The sequence below is a fragment of the Chelonia mydas genome, chromosome 2 (assembly GCF_015237465.2).
Source record: "Chelonia mydas isolate rCheMyd1 chromosome 2, rCheMyd1.pri.v2, whole genome shotgun sequence".
In the NCBI taxonomy this organism is placed as follows: Eukaryota; Metazoa; Chordata; order Testudines; family Cheloniidae; genus Chelonia; species Chelonia mydas.
The window spans coordinates 213,586,022-213,613,173 of NC_057850.1; the positions used below are offsets into that span (position 1 = coordinate 213,586,022).

Below are 27,152 nucleotides of genomic sequence, written 5' to 3' on the forward strand. Positions count from 1 at the left end.
GGTCCTCTGTGATGTGGTATTTAAATTGGCCTGTGAGAGGAAAAAAGGGGATAATTCAAGCTCTCTCTTTTCTCCTTCTGATGCTATTCAGCTGTGAAGATTCTGGAATACATAATACAAGAAAAACATTTCAGAATTCTCATGTAAAATATCAAAAACATTTCTTCTCCCCTCTCGCCACTTTTAACCACCATAAATTACAGCTCCAAAAACTTCTAGAAATCATTTTCTATAAATCAAAGTCTATTTTGCTAACTTTGTAAGATACATAAAACCAGAAGTATTAAAAAGTCTGACTTGTACATTCAGCCACTCCAGTAGGTAGAGAACCATCTTGGAAGTTTGTAAAAATTAAGTCCAGCAGTGTTCAAACCTGAGAACACTTATGAAGGACCGAACTGACCCTTGATAGAAGTAGGAGAGCCCCACCTAACAGGTTTATAAATTTAAACACCACAAGGTATCTCATTAGACAACATCCTGTCTTAAAAGACTATCCCAAAGCATTCCCAAAACATGAGTACAGTTTTGTTCCACCTTTATTAGTTCACCTCTGTTCAGTCACTTTTTTGCTGGTAATTTAAAACAGGTTTCAGACTACATTTGACATTTAAAAAATGTACACAGCCATGAAAACATTTTCCCAGAATAAATGATAGTAGAGCTTCTGTTAAGTGGCCACTCAATGAGCCAGTAAAAATCACTAACCTAACAGGTGATCTAATAAAAATGGGGTGGAAAAATACTTCTCAGTACATGTGAGGATGCTTTAGAGCACTCTGCTAAGATAGGACATTGTCATATGTGGGTAATTTCACTGTACACATTTATGCTTGCATCTTCCTTGACAGACAAATAGAAATTGCTGGTTGGTTGAGTTTGCCAGCAGTATAACCAAATAATTGATGATGCAAAGAGACGCTGGAGATGGACAACTGACTTGGGTTTTAGACTGTGCTTTCTGCAGTCCATAGGTCTGATACCACTGAAGTCAATGGCAAAACTACCATTCCCTTCCCTGGGGGCAGAATAGGGAGTAAAATTTCCATTTCTAAGACACAGTGAAATAGACATTTGCAGAGATTTTCTCTCCATGTAAGTGACACATATGCACCTGGAGCAGAACTTGGCTGTAAATTTATAAAATATGAGCAGCTGTTTCAAATTAGACAACTTCCTAAGAAAGAATCAGAAGTTAGGCATTAGCTACTTGTAGCAGTGACAAAAGATTGGAGTTTCCAGGAAAGCTAAAGTAATAGGAAGAGTAGTTAATTATGCTTGGGCTCCTTCACTCATGTATGGACTCTCCAAAGAGAAACACACACTCACAAGCACGAGGCACTCATAAATCCTCCCAAGCATCCTCAATTCCCTGAACTTGACAAATCAACATCACAATTCATTTTTCAAGAAGAAATTCAGTTGCAGAAATGATATTTCTCATGCTGATGTACAGTCCCCTAATTCACCTAGAGAGACCATTCTCTATGTTTATGAGTCAATCTCTCTGTACTGTTCCATCTTGGCTGGATTTCCCTTGAGCAAAGATTAACTGTTTCTCTAAATCACTCTTGAATTGTTTATGTGAACAGATATCTGCTAGGAACTAAACCAAAAAAGACCCCTTATTTTACCAAGGACTCAGGCTGGACTTGAAATCAGACCTCCGAGACGAATGGCCATCATAGCTTCACTAAGTCATCTATTTTCTAGTTCTCCGTCTATTACTATTAAACAGTTTGTACAGAGATATATTTCTGAATGCTCGTCTCAGTGGATAAATCCTCAATGCCAATGAGATGTCAGCCAATCACCACTCTTTTGTTCAATGTCAACACCCAGTGCTGTGTACGTAACAATGAAGTCAGGAGGTAAGCTAGAACTTTTTAGCACGAGGTATTAAATAGGTTTCATTAAATTTCACGTCTTTTATTTGGGTATGTCAATTAGATTTTTTAATGAAACTTTATGACTCTATAACTAAGACAGCAACTACTTAAATGTGAAAGATGCTTGCTGCTACGAGAGATCAGAGGTGGTGAGGAAAATGTAATCGAATACAAATCATAACATCATGGGTAAATTGTTAGGAAAATTTATCTATGCTACCTACAGTTAAGGGTTACCCTAACAAGAGCCGTGCCATGTACAGAACATCAGATGTGCTATCAAGAGCCCCCATGCATTTTGACATAAGAATTGTATAAAAGCAGCATATAATACAAAGGAAGGGTTGGCTGGTGAAAGTAGTATTTATATTATGAACATGCATGGAGATAAAAAATGCAGGTGTACTGTTCAATCAAATAAAGTGTGTTGGTGAGGATGAATTGAAACAAGCAATACCCAATCCATTTTTCTTAACTGTATGGTAGTGAAAGAGAGGGGGCAGATTCTGATCTCCGTTTCACAGATGCAAATCTGGAGTAATTCCCAGATTTCAAGAGATATGCTTCAGATTTACCTTGGTGGAAATGAGATCAGAGACTAGTCCTGAATCTCCTCTGGAGTTATTGTTATGCATATGTAGACAGATGAAGTGGTTTTTAAAAAATATTTAAAGAGAATTATGAAAGACAAAATGGTCTAATCCAGTAAATATTCTCATGGATATAAAGGGGACTTTCACATACAGCATAGAGAACTTGCAGATTGCATCCAACAGCCTTTGCATTTTTAGTTTCTTTTCTAGAATTGCATTGTCTATTGCTGGGTTATCTGAGGTCTACATTTTCTGTCACTACTTTTGAGCAGCTCCAGTGTGGGCTATTTCATCAACAAGCACCTTCGCTGACAAGAGCTGCTTTCTTATTTGACTCATTTGCCATATTTCCCAGAATAGAGCAGAAGTTTAACGTCTAGAGCCAAAATGAACACTTGTAGTTAACATTTTGAACTCCACTGCTTTTAAAATTATTTCCCCCCTTTGAAATTCCCTGGCATTTCAGTGGCATTCTCCACTGAAGACTGGGGACTTCTGAAGTATTGTGAACTGCATGGGCTCCAATGAGACTTCCGGTAGTTGTGATATTGCATTCCTCAACACCTGCAATGAACAAGGAAATGACCCCACCAAATTTCAGAGAAAGGAGAGGAGAACAAAGAATTGTTTAAAGGTTAGTTACAACTGGTTGTTTGCTGAATGTCCCCTTGCAAATAAATATACCCAAAAATGACTAAAGTAGCTTAGCAAGATTCAAAAAACAGGACTGAACATTTACATGGCTAAGAGTTTGGAAGTGATATAAACCCTCATGCTTCAGGGTATAAATCAACATCTAACTGAGGGAGCTAGGAAGAAATTTCACCTTGGGGCAGGTTACTGCGTAATTAACAATAATTTATTTTATTCCTCACTGTCAGAGCAAGGATACTGGGCTAGATGGCCTGTTGATCTCACCCAGGAGGGTGATTCCTGTATCTCTGAAAGGGAGGGAATGATAATTCAGGTCTCTGTGCATTGCAAAACTACCACCTAAACACCTACACTTTTCTGAACTGATTTGGCTCATTTGTAACTCCGATATTTTCAAAGCTTTAAAGTGAGGATTTATCACACAACTCATTAAAATCAATTTGATAGCATAGTGTAAAGTCAATCTGTTCCTTAAAATGATCAGATGAATCATTTTTATATGTACAGCAGACCTTGGTAACTTCGGTACAGAAAGCAGTGCTGTCATTGTGAAATCCACGATGCCCACAATACAGGCAGCTGAGGATTGGGTCAGCAGAGAGATTCTCTCCTATTTCATAGCTCTTATAACAACAATGAGGTGCTATTTATAATGAAAGTTAATAGCAGAGTATCATAATTCAGAGTGAGTTTCATTGTGCCCAATATTTCTGAGACTAAGCTTTGTTACAGGCTGTTAGCACAAAGCAGTGAACTGCAAAGATGAGATCACTGTGCCACAGAACTCACACAAAGGCACGGTAATTGAAATTACAGGTTTTGTACTGAGAGCTACTTGTTAGAGGCATTCCTTGGAGGAGAGAATTGTTATGCAATTTACACCCTCAGTTCCAGCCCACTGACATGGGAAATTTTAAACCTGTGGAAAGTTCTGAACAGTTAGGGGGTCCTAACTCATGCACCTGACAGCAGATATTTGGCTTTGTATGTATCAGCTATAATGCTAGGAAACATTGCTGGAGGGCAGGAAGAGCAGGAGAGAGAAAACATACAATTGTAAATATAATACAGTTTGTTGTTTCGTGTATTACATATCCATAATAGGTTTAGAAAAAAGGGAAAGCAATAAATTATTATGAATGGGCCAGATCCCAAAACTCTCTCTCAGGGACCAGTGACCCCTTCCTATGGAAAAGCTCACAGGAGACAAGTAACGAAATAGAACTCACCACAGGGTTCTCCTTGCAAACCTTCCTTAGGTTTTTTCATTTGTTTGGAGTTTTGTTTTGTTTTTCACCATACAAAGTTTTTGTTTCCTTGAGTGGGTATGCTATAACTTGTAGGCAACAGCTCTGCACCAAAGTAATGATGCCAATCAGAAGGATATTGAAGTAGAAAGAACAAGCTTTATTGTTGCTATGTTCAGTGTCTAAGAAGAACTACACTGCAACTAACATAGCATTTCTTCCAACATCTACATACAGTTAAACAGAATTTGTAAATCATAATCTGTTAACTCCCAAATATATTATGGAGACAAGATAGAGATCTGCTCTCCTAACCCCATTGAGCAGGTTACATGGCCACCTCTAAAGCTCCATGGATCCCAGAGTATCTAGGCTGCCAGGACCATCTTCACAGAAGTCCTGTGACTCCAGTAGCTCTCCCTTCACTCTCTGGAACTGAAGCTCTATTTGAGCTTCACTGTCAGGTTTTCCCAGACAGTGGTTGCTCCCAGAACCCCTTTTAAAGGTGGATTCCCAATCACAGAGTGGTTTTGTGGAAGTGTAATACAGTCTTATTTATTTACTTTCTGGGGAAACTTTGGAGTCTTATCCAAAGAAATGAGTGTACCTCAGAAGAATGTGTATAAATAAAATATCTTCTAAAAGAAAGGAAAATATTAAAGGGAGAAAATCAAGGGGAAAAAGGGGTAAAGTTGGGCCAAATTCTGGTCCCACTGATCTCTAGAACAGATTTGACCTGCTAGTTTCAGCCAACCCACTTACGAGGGGCCAAACCATATTATAGCTCATTTTGATCACAATAGAGCTACAGCAGTTTGTTAAGCTTGGCTGTGTAGATGGGATCTTAAAATGTCTACATGTTATTCTATAATCTAGTGCAGTGGTTCTCAACTGGGGGTCCACAAGCCCTTTCAGGGGGTCCATGGAGCCCCACCACTGAAACCCGGTGCCCCAAGACCTGGCGCCCCGCTGTGGGGCTAAAGCCAGATGTGGTGCGGGGCTGAAGCCCCAAGCCCTGGCGCCCCATTGCAGGGATGAAGCCAGAAGCAGCACAGGGCTGAAGCCCCGAGCCCCAGTGTCCCCCTTGCAAGGCTGAAGTGTGGAGTGGCACGGGGCTGAAGCCCCCAGCCCAGGCACCGCCCTATGGGACTGAAGCCAGGATCGGCTTGGGAGTGAAGCCCTGAGCCCCGGCATGTCCCCCTTCCCCCTGCAGGGCTGAAGCCAGGAGCAGTGCGGGGCTGAAGCCCCACCACCACGGGCAGAAACCTTGAGCCTATGGGCAGAGTTAAGGGGCACAAGGGTGTTGCCCCCCCAAACTGCAGTGCCTTACCAAGAGTGGGGTAGTCCTGGGGAAGGTTCCACCCCATCCCCTCTACCGCTCCCTCAGTCCCCTTCAGGATGCACTCTCTGGCCAGATCCTAGGCAGGAACCAGAGTCAGGCAGTGCCAGGCACCTGCTCCTCTGGCTGGTGGGTACCATGAAGTGGGCAGCCATGGCATTCCCCCATCTGCTGCTGGTGCCTGGGGTTGTGGATGCTCTCAGTTCCCAGCTTCCTTTGACTGCTCATGCAGCCAATCAGAGCTGCCCAGGCAGCTCCAGGCCCAGCAGAGCCCTCGGGGAGTAGCCACCAGCACACAGCCCCTGACAGGGGGTGGAAGTGGCGCTCCCTCCCTGGACCCTGCTGTTCAGAGCTGGCCCAAGCCCTGCCGGCCCTTGCCTCCCCCCCCCATCCCCCACCCCCGAAATAGAGGTCAAACTATGCCTCTGCCCCAGGGTTCAACCCCTGGCCCAGAGTCCCCCACCCATCCCCTCTGGGCCCTGAAGTTTTTCTAGCATGTTGAGGAGGGGGACCTCAGAATGAAAAAGGTTGAGAACCCCTGATCTAGTGCACGGTCTACAAAATTTGTTATCAATTCCCTCCCTCTTCTCCATCCTCCACTTCTTTTGTTAAACACCACCCATAAGATCTAATGAACAAAGTCTGGCATTAACTTGCATGAGAAGTATCTCCATTGTTAATTCAATAAGGCTACAATAATTGCTTTCATTTCATAACCCACACAATTGTCAGCTGCAAAGCACTACCGTCCGCAAGGTACCATTTCTTTCTGGAGTAACTACTGTGCTTGTGCTGTCAACTCATTTTCCCCTACAAGTGGGTGGTCTTTTTTATCACCTTGTAAATTGAAAAGTTTTCTACCCATTTAGAATACAAAGCACCGGGGTCGGTTTCCCCTGTAGGGAAATGCTGGTTGGTTAGCACTGTAGAATAAAATTATAGAAGAATCTGAGCAGCAACATTTGAATTCAGATTAGGACTTTCCCAAAGTTGCAGAATTATAGGTCAGGCTGATGGCGACGTATTAGAGCAGGAATGGAAACTATTCAGAGATTTCAAGGTGCTATGTCGTTTTCCAGTAGTAAATGTGCTGCCTTTCTATTATTTTCTATATTAACTAATAATTGACCTGTTGATTGAAGTCTAATGTGGGAACATCACACCATGACAGTGAGAAACCTGCTCTAACTCAGTTATTGGCTTCTTCCTACAGGGGAAGGATGCATGGATGAAGGGTTAGATGTGGGGGCTTTGTCTCCTCTCCAAAATGAACCAGTCAGCAGAGGTGGCTGTCCTCACTGGATTGCAGTCCCTGAAGGGACATAGCCATGTATTTGCTCCCCCCTGCTCACTAGCTAACTCTGGGAAACATCCTTCAGGACCTCTGGGTCTATCCAGCATGCACTGAAGTTAACAGGATTCTCTCCAGGCACTTTGGATCAGTGCCTCTGGGCAGTCCATCTCAGCTCTGTCCTTATTATGGACTATATATAATTTATACACATTCAGTGCCTGTTAAACTGGAAAATATCCATTCAAATTAAATATTATTTATTACTACAGTGTGTTTAGAGATTGTATATAAGAGTTCAGACAACACAACCTGGCAGAAATTCAGTATAAGAGCTGTAGGAAGCTTGACTATATCAGCAAGGTAGCTTTTCCCAGTTCCATGAACAATGCTTATGTTTTTATTACACACACTAGCTATTAACAGAATCGCACTATTGGTTTCAGACAATTGCTCTCAAAGCAAAAGTGCCCAAGTTGGTGAATGCAGGTTTTGAAATACTCTTTCTCTCTCTCTAGAAGCTAGGAAAAATACATTGTGATATGCAGACACTGTAACACTCCTTTCATTTTTAGTGCGCATTAAGGTAAGTAGGAAAGTGAGACATGTCTATGGCATATAATATACCAACGTGCAAGCTATTTGTATCCTGCTGAAGAATATATTTTATAGTATATATTAGTCAGATGGCAAGAGATGCAAAATCCTCTTGGATTGAAAAGCAATAAAACTTGATATAGTTCACAAAACCAATCCAGAGAATGTGGTACCTGTATTCTTCGTTTAGGCTATAAAAGCATGACAGGCTATCAAAAAAAAATGATGTTAAATGTGGAGAACCCTGTACATTTCCTGATTCAGTCTGACCTTTCGCTGGGAGACAGGGTGAAATAAAATTGACACTGTGCACATTTTGTTGGAGAGACATCCCCAGCAACTAAATTTGTTTTTAGGCCTGAGAGTTAGAAGTCAGTGAAACCTTGACCAGTCAATAGTGTTCAGCTGTCAACAAAGAACATTTGAAACTTTAGGATGATTCTAAGATAAATAATGAATCACTGCACAGCTGGATAAAAGTTCCCTTTTGAGTAGTGAATTAGACTTTTAGTGTCTGTCACCTCTGAAAGAAAATGCGGCTTTGCTCACATGCCCAAACTACTCTCATCTATGCTTTTCAGATTATTGTAATCATCATGCTGACAGCTGGTGTGTCTCTCAGATCCAAACATAGACCAAAATCTAATTAAAAGATGTTTATTTTGGGTGCCCTTTTCAAGGATTTACATGAAAGAATTCTGAGAGTCTTATTTTCATGTATTGGTTTTACAGTACCCAAAACTGTGTTAGGTACTTTAAAGGAAACGTACGAGACAAGGGACTAGAGCTGGGTGAAACTTGAAACTTTTTCACTGAAAAATGCAGATGCTGGTTAACTAAAACCTTTCACTAATTTGTGTTGTCAAATTGTTTCAATAAAAAAACCCATACCCTCCAAAACCTCTGAAAATATCTAAACATTTCATTGACATTTTCAAAAGGAAATGTTCTGATTTTTTTTAGTCAAAACCTCTTTTCATTTAGAATTTTATTTTTTGAAGTTTAAACTCAAAAACAAAATGCTTGTTTGATCCAAAACATTTTTTTTCAATTTTTCGGTTTGGCCAGCTCTACAAGTTACCTACTGAAGAGTTTACAATGGAAGGTGCAATTGTGCCTTGTAGTCACAACCTGTAGGTGTGAGGAGGGTGAAATTCTGTAGGTGGGAGGAGGGTGAAATTCTGGCACAGTGGAATCACCATCCCAGACTTCCAAGCACACAGAATCTGTACATCTGCTGCTGTGCCTATTTATGAGATTCAACTGATTATCCCCCAAATGATAATCTCCGCTCATTGTTTGGTAGGAGGGCAAAACTATGGCTCTCTTTTTCCTGTGCTTTTGGGGCACTGTATATTCCTGGGGTAAAAGGGAGGGAGCAATGTTTGCATTCCTGTGCATAGAGGTAATGCAATTATGTTTGGTCCTTACATGGTTACAGACCCTCCCCCCGCACCTACTGTGCACCCACATAAGGGCCACGTAGAATCTGGAGTTAAATTTTAGACATAGTATAAGTAGTGAAGGTAACAAAAGAAACAAGGGTGGAAAGAAGTAGGAGAAGGGCTGCAATAATAAGATCACAAAGTTACTCAGTTGGGGGTCAGTGCTAAACCCTATTGAAGTCCATGGGAGTATTTCCATTGACTTTAGCAGGGACAGAATGCAGAATTTGGTTCTATGTAGTTACTTGTGCAGCTGACATGTTTAAAAATATAACTGTCTTTGGATAAAGGGCAAACATGTAGCCAAGATCAGGTAGCCACATTTGAAGGTACCGAGATACATACCATTTAATTTTAGACAAACTGACTTCCCAACTATCTTTCTGGGTGAAACCCATGGATTTATACACAGTATTTCTATATATTTCACTCTTTGGTCTCGTAAACCATTCCACGGTTTTATTTTTAGTAGAATGTTTATGAAAAGATTTTAGAATGACGTTATTAAAAACTTGTGAGGTGGCAAGGTGGCTCAGGGGTTCGCAATGCGATACAGAGTCTGTCAGCTATTGCCAAGTGGCTCCAATTGGCTAAGTATGTTGGTAGTGCTGGTAGACAGCTAGCCATTCTGTAGGAATTCGTAGTTTCAGCCTAATTCAAAATAGACAGGTGTGCACGTATGAAAAAGTAGACTCCACTGTTGATGATATCAGAAGAAACAGCAAAGACAAGTGGCCAGATTCTGCCACCTTTTCAGTGGAATGATGCCTTACTCCTCAAGCCATCACACTGATTTTAAAGTAACTACTTCTAGAGTAAGGTAGAACGTGGAAAGGAAGCAGAATCTGGAAATGGAAATGAACTACGGCCTCTCCATGAAACAGCTGATTCCTCCTGATCCAAGGGGAAGGCAAATTGGCTGGGTACTATGCTCTCCAGCCTGTATTTATTCTAGCTAAAGAGGACTTCAGTCTCTATGGCTATTAGTATAGTGCTTTTCACGAAGTATTACATTCACGTTAAAAATAAGTAAAGGGAAAAATGGCAACAGGCTCACAACAGAATTTATTCAGGGATGTCTTTTGATGGCAACAAAATACTTTTAGATTACCGGTAATAATTTGGAGTTGTCTGCAGCTCGTGGTGTTGCACTCATATTTTCAGGAATGAACAACATGAAATTTCAGTGTCCCACATTATTCTTATTTAGTGTCTGATTCTGCCACTCTTGCTTCCATTGAGTACCACCTTGCACGGCAAACAGCCTCGCTGAAACCAGTGGAACTGCTTGGGAAGTCAGGTGTTAATCACCAGGAATAAAAGTAGCAGAATTATACCCTTTGTGTGCAAGGATTTTCAAGTAAACCCAGTGACACCAATGGGACTTATGGATGTAAATCCTTGAGCATCAAAGTAAGAATGCTTAAGCAGTGACTGAACACTAAGTAAGCTACATTATGTGGGAGATCACCCTGCATTATTATTTATTATGCTATATTTTATATAAATTTTGCCATAAAAAACCAAATGATTTACTTACACACAATATAATGATGTTTACCAGCTCTAAACAACAACCTAGGAATACAAACTACAGTGTATTAATGAATCCCAGAGTGAAAATTCTGTAAAGTAAATAATTTGCTGTCATGGTAACATTAGTTTACACTGAGTGCATACATTTTGAACAACACTGTGTACAAGCAGCATAGCATAGGAAGAGGGTTGATCATGCAAGTGACATGGAATTACCAGTGAACATGATTATATTTTATCTATTTTAGGTTCTTGTAGGGCCCCCCACTACCAGAGTATCTGAATGCCTCAAAAACGTTTAAGGTATTTATCCTCACAACACCCCAGTAGAGTAGGGAAATGCTATTATCCCCATTTCATAAATGGGGAATTGAGGCACAAAGAAGGGTGACTTACCCAAGGTAACACAAGAAGTCTGTGGCAAAATAAAGACTTGAACTGAGGCCTCCCAAGTCCTTGACTAGTGCCCTAATCACTGTACGGGTTACACGATGATTAGACCTACAAAGTGATGATTAGACCTACACGATGATTAGACCTACTGTTGTGTAAAAAGACAACCTGAGGAACCTGTAAACAATATTCCATATGCGATTGAGCTGGGGTAAATGTACACAGTACTTGTCAGGGGAACGCTTGTAGTCAACGTAGAAGCCAAAGGTATTTACATAGTATTTCCCACAATAAAAATTAGGGAGCCAAATTCTGATCCCCTTAATCATGCTGATGAGCACCTGACCAGTGTGACTACTTGCTGATTAAGGTATTACTCAGTATGAATAAGGGGATGAGACTCTGACTGATAATTATTACAGTCATTGAGCATCTGGGCTCAGTTTGTAGAAAATGTCATGTCTTCTCTCGTTTCGTATGTGGATAACTAGTCATCCCTCATTCACTACCTGTGTTGGTATTGGTTAGTTATACTAACTAGTTGTGTTTCATTCATTATGTACATTATTATTAGTTAGTTATATCAGTGCTTTGTGACTTCCTAGAAAATAAATTTTATATGTTTGAGTTGCACTCAAAAGATTGAGCAGAAATTGGTTGTTTCACCAGCAATGAAAAACACATTTTTTAAAATGTTCACAAAAGGATGTTTTAAACAGTCTCACTTATTCTTTGCACCTTGCATTTCCCACACTGTGTAAACACATACAAGGAAAGCCACTTACCACACTGCTGCAACCAAGACAAAAAACTAAAGAACATGAACAGGAAGTGAGAGGCTGAAATTTGCAGTGGACAGGGTGTGAATTCTCTTGAAAGTTCATTTTCTTTCTTTCCCCCACCACTGTTTATGTTTTTAAACCAATTCTTGAACATTAGCAGTTAAGTGTTTTGTCTGGTTGGTTGTTTAAAATGAAAATCTGAGTCCCTAGTTACATCTTAGGGTAAGTTATCTAGACAAATGAATTTGCCTTTTCCTTACTTCATGGCAAACTTGAATTTGTTTGTTCTTTTCCTCAGCCTTCTAAAAAAGACCTCTCTACATTGGTCACAAAATGAATGGTGTATTCAAAGTTTCCCTGCATTCATTTATAACTCAACATAGAAAAGGTTGCTGTGAGATGTCCTGAATTGTTTGCTGCTTAGTTCAGCATGTACCACATGCAATGCTAGTCCTATTAATGCTAGATATGCCACATTCAACGTGCTCTCTTTTTGGCACTGAACTCAAACTCAAAAGGTTGATCTCATCAGCTGCTGTCAATGCCATTTCGAAAAAGTCAAACAGTAACTCTCTCTGCTACCCTATACCTTGTTGGATAATAATTACAGCTATCTCCTTCTGTGAGCACCAGGCTATAAATGCTTCCATCATGGGAAAAAGCCTATTTTCACGGAATTTCACAGATAGTAGATTTGTCTGCGCTTGAATATCAGGAACACCTTCCCACAAATGTGAGAGCAGAAAAACCAGTATCCACTGAAAATATTCCAAAAGGTCCTTTTGAAATTCATCAATATTTATTAGTTTGCAATAGAATTTCTTGAACTCCTGAAATCTACAAATTAGGTCCTTTCTATACAATTTAAGGGGTTGTTGTTGTTTTTTAACGAGACCTGTTGAATTTGCTGTTCTCTTTAAACCTTTAAAAATAAATTTCTCCAAAAGCTCAAAATGGTCACTTCCTCTAATGCTTTGGCAAATGGTTGGTTCCAAACAATTCTCTTCCTGCATACTGGCAATATGTTTCCCCAGTTCAGAGCTTCTGGGCCTGAAGCACATTCGTTCTTGGCCGGCGCTGCTAGAGGAAGAGAATGTGTTGTGTGTATTGTTGATAGTCCCCTTGCAAAATGAAATCCCCCCTTTTAGGGGGAAGTTCTGATGTGGGGCGTATGGAAATACAGCTACTGCTCACAGGGTCCAACAGGAGTCAGCAGGATTAGATGGCAGAGTGGAGGACAGTGATATCTATGTGACTGTCTATTACCTCCTGCAGATCTCCAATAATCTGCATAGATCTCAGAAGGGGACAGAACATGAAGCTGGTCTGTATGGGAGCAAACCATCTCCACTTCACTGAAAGAGTTGGGAGGAAATTCCACAAGTTACTGACTCTTACATGGGTTATTTCTGTATAAGGTAAAATTGAACCACCAGTGTCTATACCCTACTCTGTCCTTACCCAGGCAAATGGCAACTGAATTCAATGTATGGAGTGTTGTTGTAGCCATGTTGACCCCAGGATATTAGCGAGACAAGGCGAGTGAGGTAATATCTTTTATTGGACTAACTTCTGTTGGTGAGAGAGACAAGCTTTTGAGCTTACACGGAGCTCTTCTTCAGGTCTGGGAAATGTACTCAGAGTGTCACAGCTAAGTACAAGGTGGAGCAGATCGTTTAGCGTAATCACCTCAATCGGTTCATCAGCCCTCACAGAGAGAGCACTGATCACAACATCTCGTTTGTGTTGTTCTACCCATTTCTTCAGCCACCCACTGGCCAGGCTGAGAGTAGCACCGGACACCTGATTGGCATAGCACACGGCAGCCCAGAACCCCTGAGCTCAACCGATCCGCCAGCCCTCAGCCTCCCAAGTAGGCTGGGATTACAGGCGCACACCACCGAGCCCAGTTGGGAATGTTTAGCATAGTTCTTAACTGAAATCAATAAGAGTTTTGACTGAGCAAGGGCCTCAGGATTTTGTCTATCATATTTTGTATTTTTTTTTTCATTGAAACCTACATTTTGAGCCTGGACTACTTGACAATACGTCTTTTAGTAAAATTCCATTGTTAAGATAGTCATTAAAAGGTATTGAACTTATTCACAGTTGTGCAGCCCCTACTCTGGAAGAAAATGAACCAGGAAGACTTGGAAAGCATTATCTTGGCTCTGCATTAGAATTTCAGAGTTCAGAATTCAGAGTCACTTTAGAAATAGCAAATTCCGACATTTCATTTCCATTTATCATTGTTGCACTGCAATGTTTTTAATCATGCTGTTTCTAATGAAAAGCACTCTCAGGAGGAAGAAATATCTCAAAGGACCTTTGCACATTGATTAGTGTAGTCAGCGTTATTCACACAAAAGTCTACATGGATGCTCGTGATTCATGGTATGAGAGATTACATTATAATATTATTGATCTATTACACACTACTTTGAGAGCTCTGCTTTTCATTTCTTACTGTAAAACATTAAGCAGAGAGGTTTTTCCCTTTCCTTCACCAATGCATTCCCCTCATTTGAATTTATTTGAATACAAACTGTAGCAAGAATGTTAGGAGAGATTAACCCTTTTACAGCAAGGTTATTGTTAAAGTCAGGGCCACATGTGGACAAATAAATGTTATATGATCAGAAGGGAAGATGGTTAAGGCACAGAACTGGGACTCAGGACATCTGAGTTCTATTTCCAACTCAACCAGAGACTTCATGTGTGATTTTGAGCAAATCTCCTAGCCATGTGGGGCCAGATTTTTAAAGGGGAGTTAGGTACCTAATTCCCATTGATTTCAGCATCCCCATCTGTAAATAGCATATGAATACTTCCCTCTGAGGAGTATCAGAGGAGGATTAATTCAGATATTAGAGTGATGAATACCACAGAATTACCAAAAACTAAAAACAAATAGTCGAATATAAAATAGGTCACTAAAGCCATGAGAGATGTTTACAACAAACCTGAAACTACTCTACAGCATTATGGTCATGATCCAAGAAAGCACGTATGGATGTGCATAAATCCATCCCTATTCAGCACAGCATTTTAGCATGTGCATAATTTTAAATTTGAATTCGGAGGGCTTTGCTTAAGTGCTGTCTTGAATAAGAATGTTTGACTGAACACATTTGATACTTAAGATGAAGCGGCCTAAGATTTAAAAAGCAAAGTCCACAGGAATTAATGTGCAATTTTATTTGCATCATTTTAAACATGTACAGATAAAAGAACTCACTGTATGATGCCCTGCTCTCTGTGTCTGTAAACCTTGCCTGGAACCATCCAAAATATGTTTGTTTATTTAAACACATGTTAATATTATTTAACATCCTGATCCAAATATTCATCTCCTGCAGAAAATCCTAGTGGAATGGGCTAGGCAGAAAGAAAATTCCACAGAGGTTTTTAAAATGTGGCCCAAAATATTTACTATATTTTTTAGTAAAGGCTTTTAAAAAGTCTACAATGCAACACTGTTTGATCATAGAAAACATAATTGCAGCTCTTCTCTATTTATTAAGTATCAAAATCCATTAGGGTAAAAGAATGTGTTCCATTGTCAATAGCTACCATTAGTTTAGAAATTGAATAGAGAACGCATTTTAATATCTGCTCTTTACTCAAGATACGACTCTCATAAAAGCACAATAATTTATTCCTGCAAACTTTATTAAATATCCAGCATTGCTTGCATCCTGCAGGTTACTTCATTCTGCTCATGATTAGACCCCAAATGCAATTACCTTAAAACAAATTTGATACAGATATACATTTTTGGATGGCGCAACCATTGTCATTGCCACTTGTCACTGCATTCGAAAACAGAATTAGTCCCAGTCTCTCCTAACAAAACTGCTCTTAGATAATCACCTTAAAAGCAGATCACAGTTTGACTTTTTATCCACTTGGAAGTAGTGATGACTGTCTTGTTTAATTCACCTTCAGGCAACTCTGCTACAGAAACAGGCAGGCATATTCATGTGTTTAGAAAATAAGGACTGTGGGATTTTTGGCCCCTTACTTATTTTTCACTCAGCAAAAACCTCATTGAGTCAAGCCTGCTGAGCCAATGGTCTTTCTGCTTGAACAAAAATAGAGTAAGGACTTTAGGATTTTCCCTTGTTGACTAACACATCATATGAACAGCAGAAAATAACTAACTATTCTGTCTAATCTAATGCAAAGTATTTTTTCTGGTCTGGCTGTCTCTACAGGGACTAATGGCTGGCTCCATACACCAGTTTCCCGTTTGTACAATCATGATTATTCACACAAAAGGCTAAAAGAAGGGTCATGATTCATAGTATAAGAGATTACATTATAATGTTATCCATCTATAATGTATTTGTGTAGGCTTACAACTAATTGCCATATCGGGAAAACAATTTACCCCTCTTATATCGGTGATTAATTTCCTAAAATCTGTATTACTGTGGGATCCTTAACTAGTGAAGTAATTTATCAGCCAAACAGCTTCAGTGTAAATGGAGATCCATAGTGCAGATTCACAGGAGCCTGACTTGGAATCAGTACATTGCAATTTACTGAAACCAATCAGGCCCTTCAACCTACCTCACTTCAAATGAAATCCCACTACATCAGATTCCCAATGAGCAGGTTCCACTGTGTTTATATCCCTTTTTGCTTTATTTTGTATTGATTTCAGGTAAATTGTAAAAGCTTCATACAGAGATTGCAGTGCACCAGCTATAATAAGATACCACTCAAGTGATCATCTGTGTGTGTCAGTCTGAATGGTGAGAGACATTACTCAAACGATGTCTCTCTCTCTCTCTAAATTATACACACACACACACACACACAGAGTGATGGAGCATCTGCCCCACACTGGCAGAGAAGGGGTTAATAGAGGAGCCCTGGGTAGGCTGCGTGGGGAGCAGCCAATAGGAGTGGGGCTGTGAGGAACAGACAATTGGGGCCCAGCAGGTCCATACAAAAGAGAGCTGTAAGACAAGTAAGGTCAATTGCTGCTGGGAGCCCAGGGAGTAAGGACTGTGTCCCTGGAGGGCTGAGAGAACTGTAAGCATCTTGGACAGAGCCGTGGCTGGCTCCTGGGACTGAGCAGCTGAGGCCCTGAGATAAGGGTGAAGAAGGTGCTAGGGCCATGGTGAAGTGGCCCAGAGAAACAGAGCAGCATTGACCTAGCTTACAAAGGAGTAGCCAGAGATAGCTATTTACAGAGTCCCTGGGTTGTAGCCTGGAGTAGTGGGTGATCCTGCGTCTCCCCCACTCGTCACTGGAGAAGTGGCAGGACTGTTGGATGGAAATATTTCCCCCTCCCCCAGAAGGGGGAAAAGCAGATGACCACCTAGCCTAGAGGGCTGAGTCAAGCAGACGATGCTGCAGTTCTGGGAGCTGAGAGAGGAGCTGTAGGCAGAAGCAGAGACAGAGTGCTGGTGTTCGGACCACAGACATGGGCGTTGGTCTTGAGCTAATCCCCAGCATGACCGGTATGAGGCACCAGTCTGGTGATGAGGGCTGTACCCCATGATACACACACACATATCTATATCTAAAGGGAGAAAGATGCTTCAGAGAATGGCAAAAGACCCCTGCAGTAGGCATATGTGAGGTCTCAACCTGATCTCTAATAGCTATACGTTGGCATAAGCCCTGAAGTATGTGCTTTAATATTCTTTCTAACATTTTTATTGTAATTAATTATGACAACTCTGGATGTTCTATCCATACAAATATCCAATCCCTTTTTTAACCTAGTTTTTGGTCTCAACAGCATCCTGTGGCAATGAGTTCCACTGCTTAATTATGCATTGTGTGAAAAAATATTTCCTTCTCAGTTTTGCCTTTCCCATGCTTTAATTGCATTCAGTTGTCCCTTGTTCACATGGTAGGACAGAAGGAGAACACAAACTCCCAACTTCCAATCTACCTTCTCACAAGTGCCTGGGGCACACATGCGCACGTACACACACACATACATCATTTCAGGCCTAACACAAACCAGAAAGGTTTGGACGTGTTTGTTGACATGTTTAATTCTTTTCTGATTGTTGTGCAGGGGAATCAGGAACAGACGGCCTTCCATAGCATGTGGAGATGGGGGTGAGTCTGGGGCATTCTATACCCTCAGGAGTCTCAGCTGCTGCAGTGGCCCAGAAGGGCTCAAGTTAGGCCTGCACCAGCCCCCGAATAGGAAAATCTTGCCTCTGCAATGCCACAGGGTAAATCTAGGGGAGAGTATACATTTCTGTCTATCTAGGCTCTTACATGGCACCCGTCACCATGGTATCTTAGAGTCTCCCAAGACATACACAAATATACATTTCTCTCTCTCCACTCCTGTCAGCAGAAGCTGGGCTTTCACGTTTGTACTTCTAAGCTCTTCAGGGCACAGCCCCTTTTTGCTATGTGTTTGCACAACGCCTCGCACAATGGGGCCCCTTATCTGTTATTGGGTTCCCTGTTGATGCTCACAGTACAAATAATCAATAATCATCATTGGTTTGTATTGTTACTGTGGGCAGGCAGGCTGGCTCAAGGAAGTAGGGCTTGCATTTTGCTGTGAAGGTTCACAGTCCACCTGATCTCTTCTAGGAGCAAGTTCTAGTTGCATTTTGTCCTCAAGCCAGCCAGAGCTGCTGCTGGTATCAATACTTCCCTTTTGAATTGTTTTCATTTGTTTTCCCTTTTAAATAAAACTTCAGCCAAAATGTCCTGCAAACCTGCAGAAATTTCTCTCTCGAGCGCTCAGTGCTGGCCGTACTCCCAACTCCAAATACATTTATTGTGCTACCCTCAGGCTCTCACGGACTCCTGAATTTGCTCGATAAATTCAGTGAGATGTGCAGTGGGTGTCGACAGTTTCCTTTCACCTGTTTCCCATTGTAATCTAACTCCTATCTACCTCAGTTTTGGATTGCACAAACTTGGCCCTGCTACTTTTGGCAGATTCACCATAATGTGTCTCATCAAAGAGCCATTTGTTCCCCGTGTTGCCACATACATATGTCAAGCCCTTGATGCTTTCATCCATGAAGCCTCACAGTATGTCACACCTCATAAGCACAGGCTACTTTCATTTCTAAGCCAACAACCTATGTCCCCCTATACCTCAAACAAATGATGCCCAGCACTGAGTGAGCACCCCAACGGTACTCAATAAATAAGACCAGGCAGACACAGAATTCAGATACATACTTTAAGGTGGCTGGAATGACAATCAATTCTCTATCATACCGTTAATCGTGTTTCAGTTGCTGAGATACCAGCCCTCCTGCTTACTCTCCTACAACATCCTGCAGGAGCCCTCTGAGAAAACCATAACTATAAAGATCCATGAGCAAAAGAAAAATAAAAGTAATAAACAAGCAGGCGCTTTCCATTCTAAAGCTTTCAAGAGCCAAAGCCTGACTGTATCATTCAGTGGATGGGGTAAAAGGAACATTAGCCCCACACTCTTTACTTAGCCCATCTGCTACATGTTGTAACAAGTTGTCATACCTGAGCATTATTCTAAAATACTATAGATAATTAAAAGGAAATCCTTTCAGTGCTACCAAACAGCACGTTGTGAGCTTGACACCTTTCAGCTGGCAGTTGTAACATCATTTCCACCCCCTCTAACTTTAAGCATCAAAATTGCCTAAATAATTGGAAGAATATTTCATAATTTGTATAAGCAAAAAGGAAAGGCTGTAAGGTTTGGAAAATCTGTTCAAATGAATACCTATGTGTCTGCGGCACTCACAGAATGCAACTCACTGCGCCGTCTTGGTGCTGTTTACAGTATCCAGACATTGATAGACATATCTAGTGCCACTGAGTAAGTACATTAACTTTGAAAGACAATGAGAGGTTTTCCTGCTTAAGGAATGATGGATCAGGCTCTACCACCCACACATCATCATCAATATGTAGCTACCTCTGGGGTGGAAGCCAACCAGCAGTCCACACAGCAGTAGAGGGAATGGAAACTTTGGCCAAGGGTACTGAGCAAATTATCTTCTTCCAATAATGCCATGAAATATTTAATGCCCACATTAAAGAGCAGCCAGGATCTCAGATCTCCCTTGCAGAACCTCAACTAAGACACTGTTACCCAGGCGCTGTAAAGAGCCACTTGAGGATGATTGGTCCTCTAACATACAACACTGAAAACTGAATGGACCTCAGTTCATCTAGCACAAACAGGATGAAGGAATAGGTATGCTGCAGATTTGGTTGCCAAAATCTCCACAGGTTTGTCAAAGTTCCCTCAGACACTATTGTTTCCATTCATTTGGTACCAGTCTCTTGAGTCACAAAAGGCAAACAAAATCTGTTATGTCAGGCTACAGTTGTTGGTGACTAGCTGCTATTCTGAGGTAGTTGTCTCATTATAATGCCAAATGAGGCAGAAATTTTTAAAGATTTATGTTTTTGCCTCACAAAGAGTAAAAACAACAAAGCCAGGATATTGATTTCTATTAATTACAGGGGCTCAGATGTGGGTTATGATACTGGGTATGAATCTTTGGGTTTTCTGGTCTTCCTTATAGAACTTTTAAAATCCAGTTGCTTTGAAATTTTCTTAGTCTGTTTGGATAACAACCTTTTGGTTTAACAATGGTCTCTTCTGTAGGGTTTGACTGAGCAACGTTTACCCACACTGGTGAACTTTTACTCACACAAGTAGCTCCGTTGGAAACTGGAGCTTCAGTGGGGCTATATAGGTAAGTGTTCAGCAGTGTAAGCAAAGGTTGCACTACCTAACCCTTGAAGTGTAATGCAAACTTTTTGAATTCATCTTTTTAACTAGTCAGTCATGTTTAGTCAATGTTTAAATAACATACCAAATATTATTCAAGCCAAATTCACTAATGGTCTAAGAGCTGCAACTTCACTGATGTTACGAACATTATGGATACTTAGGGTAAGTCTACACGGCAATTAAAAACCCATGGCTGGCCTGTGCCAGCTGACTCAGGCTTGCAGGGCTCCGGCTCTGTTTAATTGCAATATAGACTTCCAGCGGTGGAGATGCTCCAGGACCTTGTGAGGTGGGAGAGTCCCAGAGCTTTGGATGCAGTCCGAGCCCAAATATATACACCACAATTAAACAGCCCCATGAGCCCAAACCCTGTGAGCCCAAGTCAGGTGGCATGGGCCAGCTATGGGTTTTTAATTGCAATGTCGACATACCCTCATGGTGAATTTGTCCCAGAGATGTTTTCAAATGTTTGGTCAGATTTGTATCCATGTGTAAATGGAAGGCCCAACAGAACCCAGGCCTCCAGAGCTACCAGGTAGCTGGCCTCTCCAGGCTGACACCCAGCAGCAGTCGTAACCAGCTTGCACCCTATTTCCCATGACCTGCTGTGAGGAAGTTGCACCTCCAGGGTCTGACAGACAGCAGCCTCATGGCTCCAGATTGACTATCTCCCCTATATAAACCAGGTGGTGTTCCAGGACGTCTGCAGGTAACAGCATGGATCTCCTGTAGCTGCCACGACTGTTCCTTCTCCTTGCTCCTGAGCGCCTGGCCTGAACTTGGCTTGATTTGGACGTCACCTCCTGATTCAGAGCCTGAAACCTGACTCGGACTCTGCCCCTCAGAATTGCCCGGTCTTGGAACCCAATTACCAACCGCCTCGGTTACTCCCAGCCTCAGGATTGCCCCTGCTCCAGCCCTAGGCCCTGACTGCCCTTGCTGGGACCCTGACAGTGAATGAGTGACTTGTGTGAGACTCAGTAGGGACAACTGAAGGTTTTAAAACTATTAGTACAGGTGCTTCTTTGGAGAGACAGATTTAGGGACCTAATGAGGTCATGCTCTCATTGGTGAAGAAGTCGGTGAAGTTGAGTCAAGGTATTTTTTTTTGTTCTATTTGTTTATTTACAAAATGTTCACAGATCGCAATTTCTTGAATAGAGGTGGTGACCCAGTTGCACAGAGGCAAGTTCCCATTGCAGAAACCTTTGCTGAAGCGCCACTACCCAGTCCCCAAGAAGCAGCTGTTTTGGGCTGTCCTGGTATCTCACAGTTTAATCACATGCAACCCGTCCTTACACATAGGAGAACCCTCATCTAGGGCTTTTCAAGAAGAAACATAGGGTCCTGAAAGCTGGCTTTGCCATTAATCCTCCTTTTTCACAGCAGCTCTGCAATACAAAGGAACTGCTGAAAATGCTTCACTGTCCATCAAAGAGGTATTTGCCCTACACAATTCCCTTAACAACTGTCTGGATTAGGTGAGTTTCATTGTGAGTGTTTATACATCAATGGCTAACAACATGCATGATGTTAGCATCTGCTGAAATAAAAGTACTAAACTTATTTCCTGAGCATTTTAAAATTATCTTGCTATGCAATAGAAAGCAGTAATAGTCATAATCCTAACAATATTCTAGAGCCTGCCAAGTAAAGACGTTGTCCTTGTGTTTATAGGATTTTATAACATTTTTTCTTGTGCCTGAAATATTAAGGGGTCTATTGTGCCTCTGCCTAATGTTGAAGATACCATGTATCCGCACCACCCCAGGGAGTGCTAGCGCCAGGAGCTCTGCCGAGATCCAGCTGGTGTGAAGTGTATTGTGGTTCTTTACGCTAACAGGGTGTAGGGTACTCCCCTGCTCACATCTGCTCAAGTCTACAACCTGGTGAATGGTGGGGTCAGAGGAGTGTCAAGGCCACGGCTGCATTTCCTCCTTGCCCTCTTTGGGGGTGATGTGTACTCAAGTTCTGCAGCTGTGCCCACTGCTGCATAGAGGCACAAGGGAGCAGGGCTCCCACAGAGCACAAGACAGAATCTGACTGCAAAATAACATCGAATCATCGAAATGTAGGGATGGAAGGGACATCGAGAGGTCATCTAATCCAGCCCCCTGCATGAGCCACATGATGCTAGATCCTAGTAAACCTAGATGACCCCTTACAGGTGTTTGTCTAACCTGTTCTTAAAAACCCTCCAGTGATGGGGATTCTACAACCTCCTTGGTAGCCTATTCCTGTACTTAACTATCCTTACCATTAGAAAATGTTTCCTAATAGCTAACCTAAATCTCCCTTGCTGTAGAGTAAGCTGATTACCTACCTTCAGCGAAGATGGAGAACAATCTAATCATCATCCTTTTTTATAACAGCCATTAACATATTTACAGACTTATCAGGTCTCCCCTCAGTCTTCTTCTCTCAAGACTAAACATGCCCTTTTTTTTAAACCTTTCCTCGTAGATAAGATTTTCTAAACCGTTTATAATTTTTGCTGCTCGTCTCTGGATTATTTCCAATTTGTCCACATCTTTCTTAATGTATGGTGCCCAGAACTAGACACACTAGTCCAGCTGAGGCTTCACCAGTGCCAAGTAGAGTGGGAAAGTGAGCTCCCGTGTCTTGCACACAGCACACTTGTTAATACTCCCCAGAATGAGATCAGCCTTTTTAGCAACTATATCACATGGTTGACTCATACTCAATCAGCGATCCACTCTAACCCCCTTTCTGCAGCACTACTGCCTTGCCAGTTATTCCCCATTTCGTATATGCGCATTTGACTTTTTTCCTTCCTAAGTGGAGTATTTTGCATTTGTCTTTATTGAATTTAATCTTGTTATTTCAGACCAATTCACCAGTTTGTTGAGATGATTTTGAATTCTAATTCTGTCCTCCAAAGTGCTTGCAGCCCCCTCCCAGTTGGGTGTCATTCTCCACTCCATATTCAGTGTTTTAATTAACAGTAACATTGACTAGTACTGGACCCACGTCATCTATCCCGCCCCATTGTCTCTAAATCCCCCAGTTACAGCTTTTAGTTTGCTTTGTTCTGTGACCTCTCCCACAGTTATTTCCACAGAGATGAGAAGTGTCTTCTGAAATGTCGGTTCTGTGTTTCCCAATCCATTAATTTGACTAACCAGTTGATGGTTCCCGTTTTTCCTGTATTTTTTTTGTTTGAAAGTTCCAGATAGACAATATTGTCTCTCAATCCCACTGACATATCTTATACCAAAAATTCCCCCCTAGCCCTACACACACACACACATTCACTCTTCTACCTTTATATCTAGCTTTAGTACCATGCTTTTGCATGTTAAATTGTCCTAGCTAGAGGGCTAACATTTGTATTTCTTTAGATTTTAGCTTAGTCTACTCTACCACAGATATTAATTAATGACAGATTAATATTGATCTGTCACAGGAAGTGAGAAACTGCAAAGACTCTCCAAAAAATCAGAAAAAGTCTGAGAATTGCTAACTAAATAATACAATGAGATAGCTAACAGTGTCAGAGGAGTCATTCCTGGACTTAAAGAACGTTAAGTAACTCAAGATGAATTCCCAGGGACTGGGGTATATAGCAGATTATTATTAACACTGACTGTTTGGAGTAAAGTGTAAAATACCTTTTTAATATAGCCTTTCCTCAGCAATGACTCTCATAAAAAGTGTAAAAACCCCACACATTCACAGGAGCCAGGGGAAAGAAAGAAAAACAGCTCTGTAGAATTTTTTTTGTCTGCGTCATAACTGTTGTTCTGCACTTATATACTAAGATGACAGGTACCTGTAAATACCTATGAGATTTTAAATATATATAAGAGAAGACCTAAACCCCTGATTGCCAGAAGCTGGGAGTAGACAACAGTCGATGGATCACTTGATGACTGCCTGTTCTGTTCATTCCCTCTGAAGCACCTGGCGTTGTCCACTTTCGGCAGACAGAATATTAGGCTAGGTGGACAATTGGTCTGACCCAATATGGCCATTCTCATGTAAGCTATTAACATTAAAACTGCTATAATTTTTTTCTACCTGTGGTAGGTGATTTCCCTGAAAATTAAGGTTAACATTAAGGTATCTTATAAAAGCTGGTTGTTTAAATTAATCTTATGTAACCTATTCTCTGGCATATTTTTCCTTCTAACTATAATTAAGTTTATATTTGCCAGATTACTCATGCTGTGTTTAATTGTCTATGAAATAGTTATTTACTGCTCACAATAAAAGCAACATAGTTGGTGGTTTTGAAATAAACTAAATTCAACTTATTTTTTAAATAAAATGTGGGGAAAAAACTTTAATTCTTGCTTGAAATGCAATCTCTTGCATTTGTTTCTAACCAATGAACAGTAGAGAAAGTTCGGTCTTTCCTATTTAGCTGGTAGTAGTAAAGTAGAGCTTTGGCTTTCATACTTACAGAGCTTAGAGTCTCATTTTGGAAAATACCTTAGCATTTGGGGCTCAGTCTCGCAAGGTGCTGAACACTCTTGCACTGATCAAGCAAAGCATTTGAGTATATTACTGCCAGCATCTGAGAAGTCACATTCACTAATACATTATTCACAGGTGGGAAAGGGGAGGAGGGAGTGAAGAAGGACTTTAGCTGCTGGGGTTCTTCACAGGCTGGGAGTGACAGCAAGGGCACAACACTGTGGACCTATGAGAGAGCTTTGAATTATTCATGTAGCAGTATTTTACTTCAACTAGATAAAGTAAAATGTGTGTCATGGACAGTAAGTGCCTGCACAGAAGCAAAGGACTGAATGAGCATAGAGACTTGGGCCCCAATATTGCAATGAACTCCTTGTGGATGGACACCTTCATCCATGCAGAGTGCTACTGACTTCAGTGAGGGTCTGCCCATGCAGAGCTCACTGCAGGGCCTTAGATACCTTTTCATACCTACAGCAGGACCCTCTGTGATTGTGGAAAAACTGGTCACTGTGCTATACCTGTGGAGAGAAGGCTTCAGTCTCCATCTTTGTCAGTCTAGCAGCCTTCACAACCACTAAAATTCACTAAAAACAATTTTAAAAAGTGATAAATGTGATTCGTGTGTTTTACTTCCAAATTTTGATGCCTCTAAGGTATATTTCTACTCTTAAAACTTGTGTTTATCAAGAGGTACACATCCTGAAATACATTTGTATTCTGTAAATTGTGCATATTTGCTTTCTTGGTGAGCACTTCAGATTTTATATCTTTTAAATATACCTTTTCCCACTGCTGCTGGTTTTCTGTACCACACCATTTTAATTCCACACCATTTTTGTATTGATTCTACTTTTCCATCCTTTATCACTCTAGCTTTTCATCTACTTTGCCTGCCAGAATTCAGTGTAGTCTTATTCACAGTCATTTATGTTACCTTTAGGTCTCTACTGCAAATGTAAGTTCACATGACGCCTAGTGAGTGTAATCCATGTACAAGCCTCAGACCTGTTAGACAGCTGGTCACTGAAACCGCTTTGTTTCTACATTTGTTACCTCACAGTGCTGAAAGCAGACTATTTGACTGCATGCACAGATCACAGTTAGCCGACTGTTCCCTATCACTACTGTCCTCTACCCAAATTTTCAGACAGTTTTGCAATTGTGCTGTAGCTCACTTGAGCTAGTATTATCACATCCTCTAGTTCCTTTGAACTGCTCAGTTAAATGAGAGTGGTTATCTTTTCTTTCCACTGGAGTACCATGAATATGGAGTTTACCCATATCCATAGCATGCTTCCAATCTGTATTGCTGCTCATGCCTAAGCCTTCATGGCTTTCCTAGTTCTCCTCTGCTATTGCCAGGGAGATGTTGGTGTCTATGTTTATTTGTAACAGAGCAACTCCCTGCATCAGAATGGAAATGAAATACAGTTTTAGCTCCTCTGATGCCCACTTTAAATCAGGTATGAGGAATATAATTTTCTGAGATGTTAAGAAAAAACTTCAGCCTCCCTGCAATTGCCAGAAACTGGTTCAGCAAAGGGAGGCTTGGTATCTCTGATATATGGTGACCCTAACCACTATAGGCCTTTTTCTGTGGAATATGTGGCCATAGAATTAGGTCCCTTGGGTGATCCTTGCTTCACATACATCTCCAACTTCCCCTCTGGCTAAATCATCAGATAGGCAAATTGAGATAGTTACTGTCAAATATTAAGTACAAAGGGCCTTCAGGGAAGTGCTTTATTCCATCCCTTCCTCACTACTGTTCTTTTCCACATGTAAGATCAAAATCAGTTCACAGATCCACATCCACTCCAGGGCATGAAGAATTATGGAAGAAATCTCAGATTACTGAGACTAGAAGTGAGTTTTAGAAGTCCACTGACTAGGTTAACTCAAAAGTAGGACTGAAAGGTGGTGCAGTTTGTGCATGCGTCACTCTTTAAGCTTCAAGGGTGACTTTCAAAATGAGATACCCAAATGAGAAAAACTAGCATGAGAGACGTCAGTGCAACCATTTGGAAGCCCATTCTAAACTCTTTACATGGTTTCCAGTATTAAAACTTGACAAGGAGAGTTCTAAGAACTACGCTGTTTGGTAAGTTTTGCTTCCAGAGGCTTCTGTTAAGTCCTGTTTCACCATCTGAAATATTTAATAAAGCTGTGGAAAAAAGGAGCAGGAAGCCTGAGAGAATGCAGGCTGATG

The 27,152-nt window shown here is 41.1% G+C and overlaps 1 long non-coding RNA gene across 1 annotated transcript in view; it reads left to right on the forward strand.

Moving 5' to 3' along the window:
* The window catches only part of LOC122464726, a 51,623-nt gene extending 26,804 nt beyond the window's left edge, over positions 1-24,819 (forward strand). The window contains exons 2-5 of the long non-coding RNA XR_006289037.1: positions 13,042-13,184; positions 17,810-17,853; positions 20,372-20,462; positions 21,187-24,819. This is a non-coding gene — a long non-coding RNA (uncharacterized LOC122464726). The remainder of the gene's footprint in view (positions 1-13,041; positions 13,185-17,809; positions 17,854-20,371; positions 20,463-21,186) is intronic.
* Positions 24,820-27,152: the final 2,333 nt, after the last annotated feature.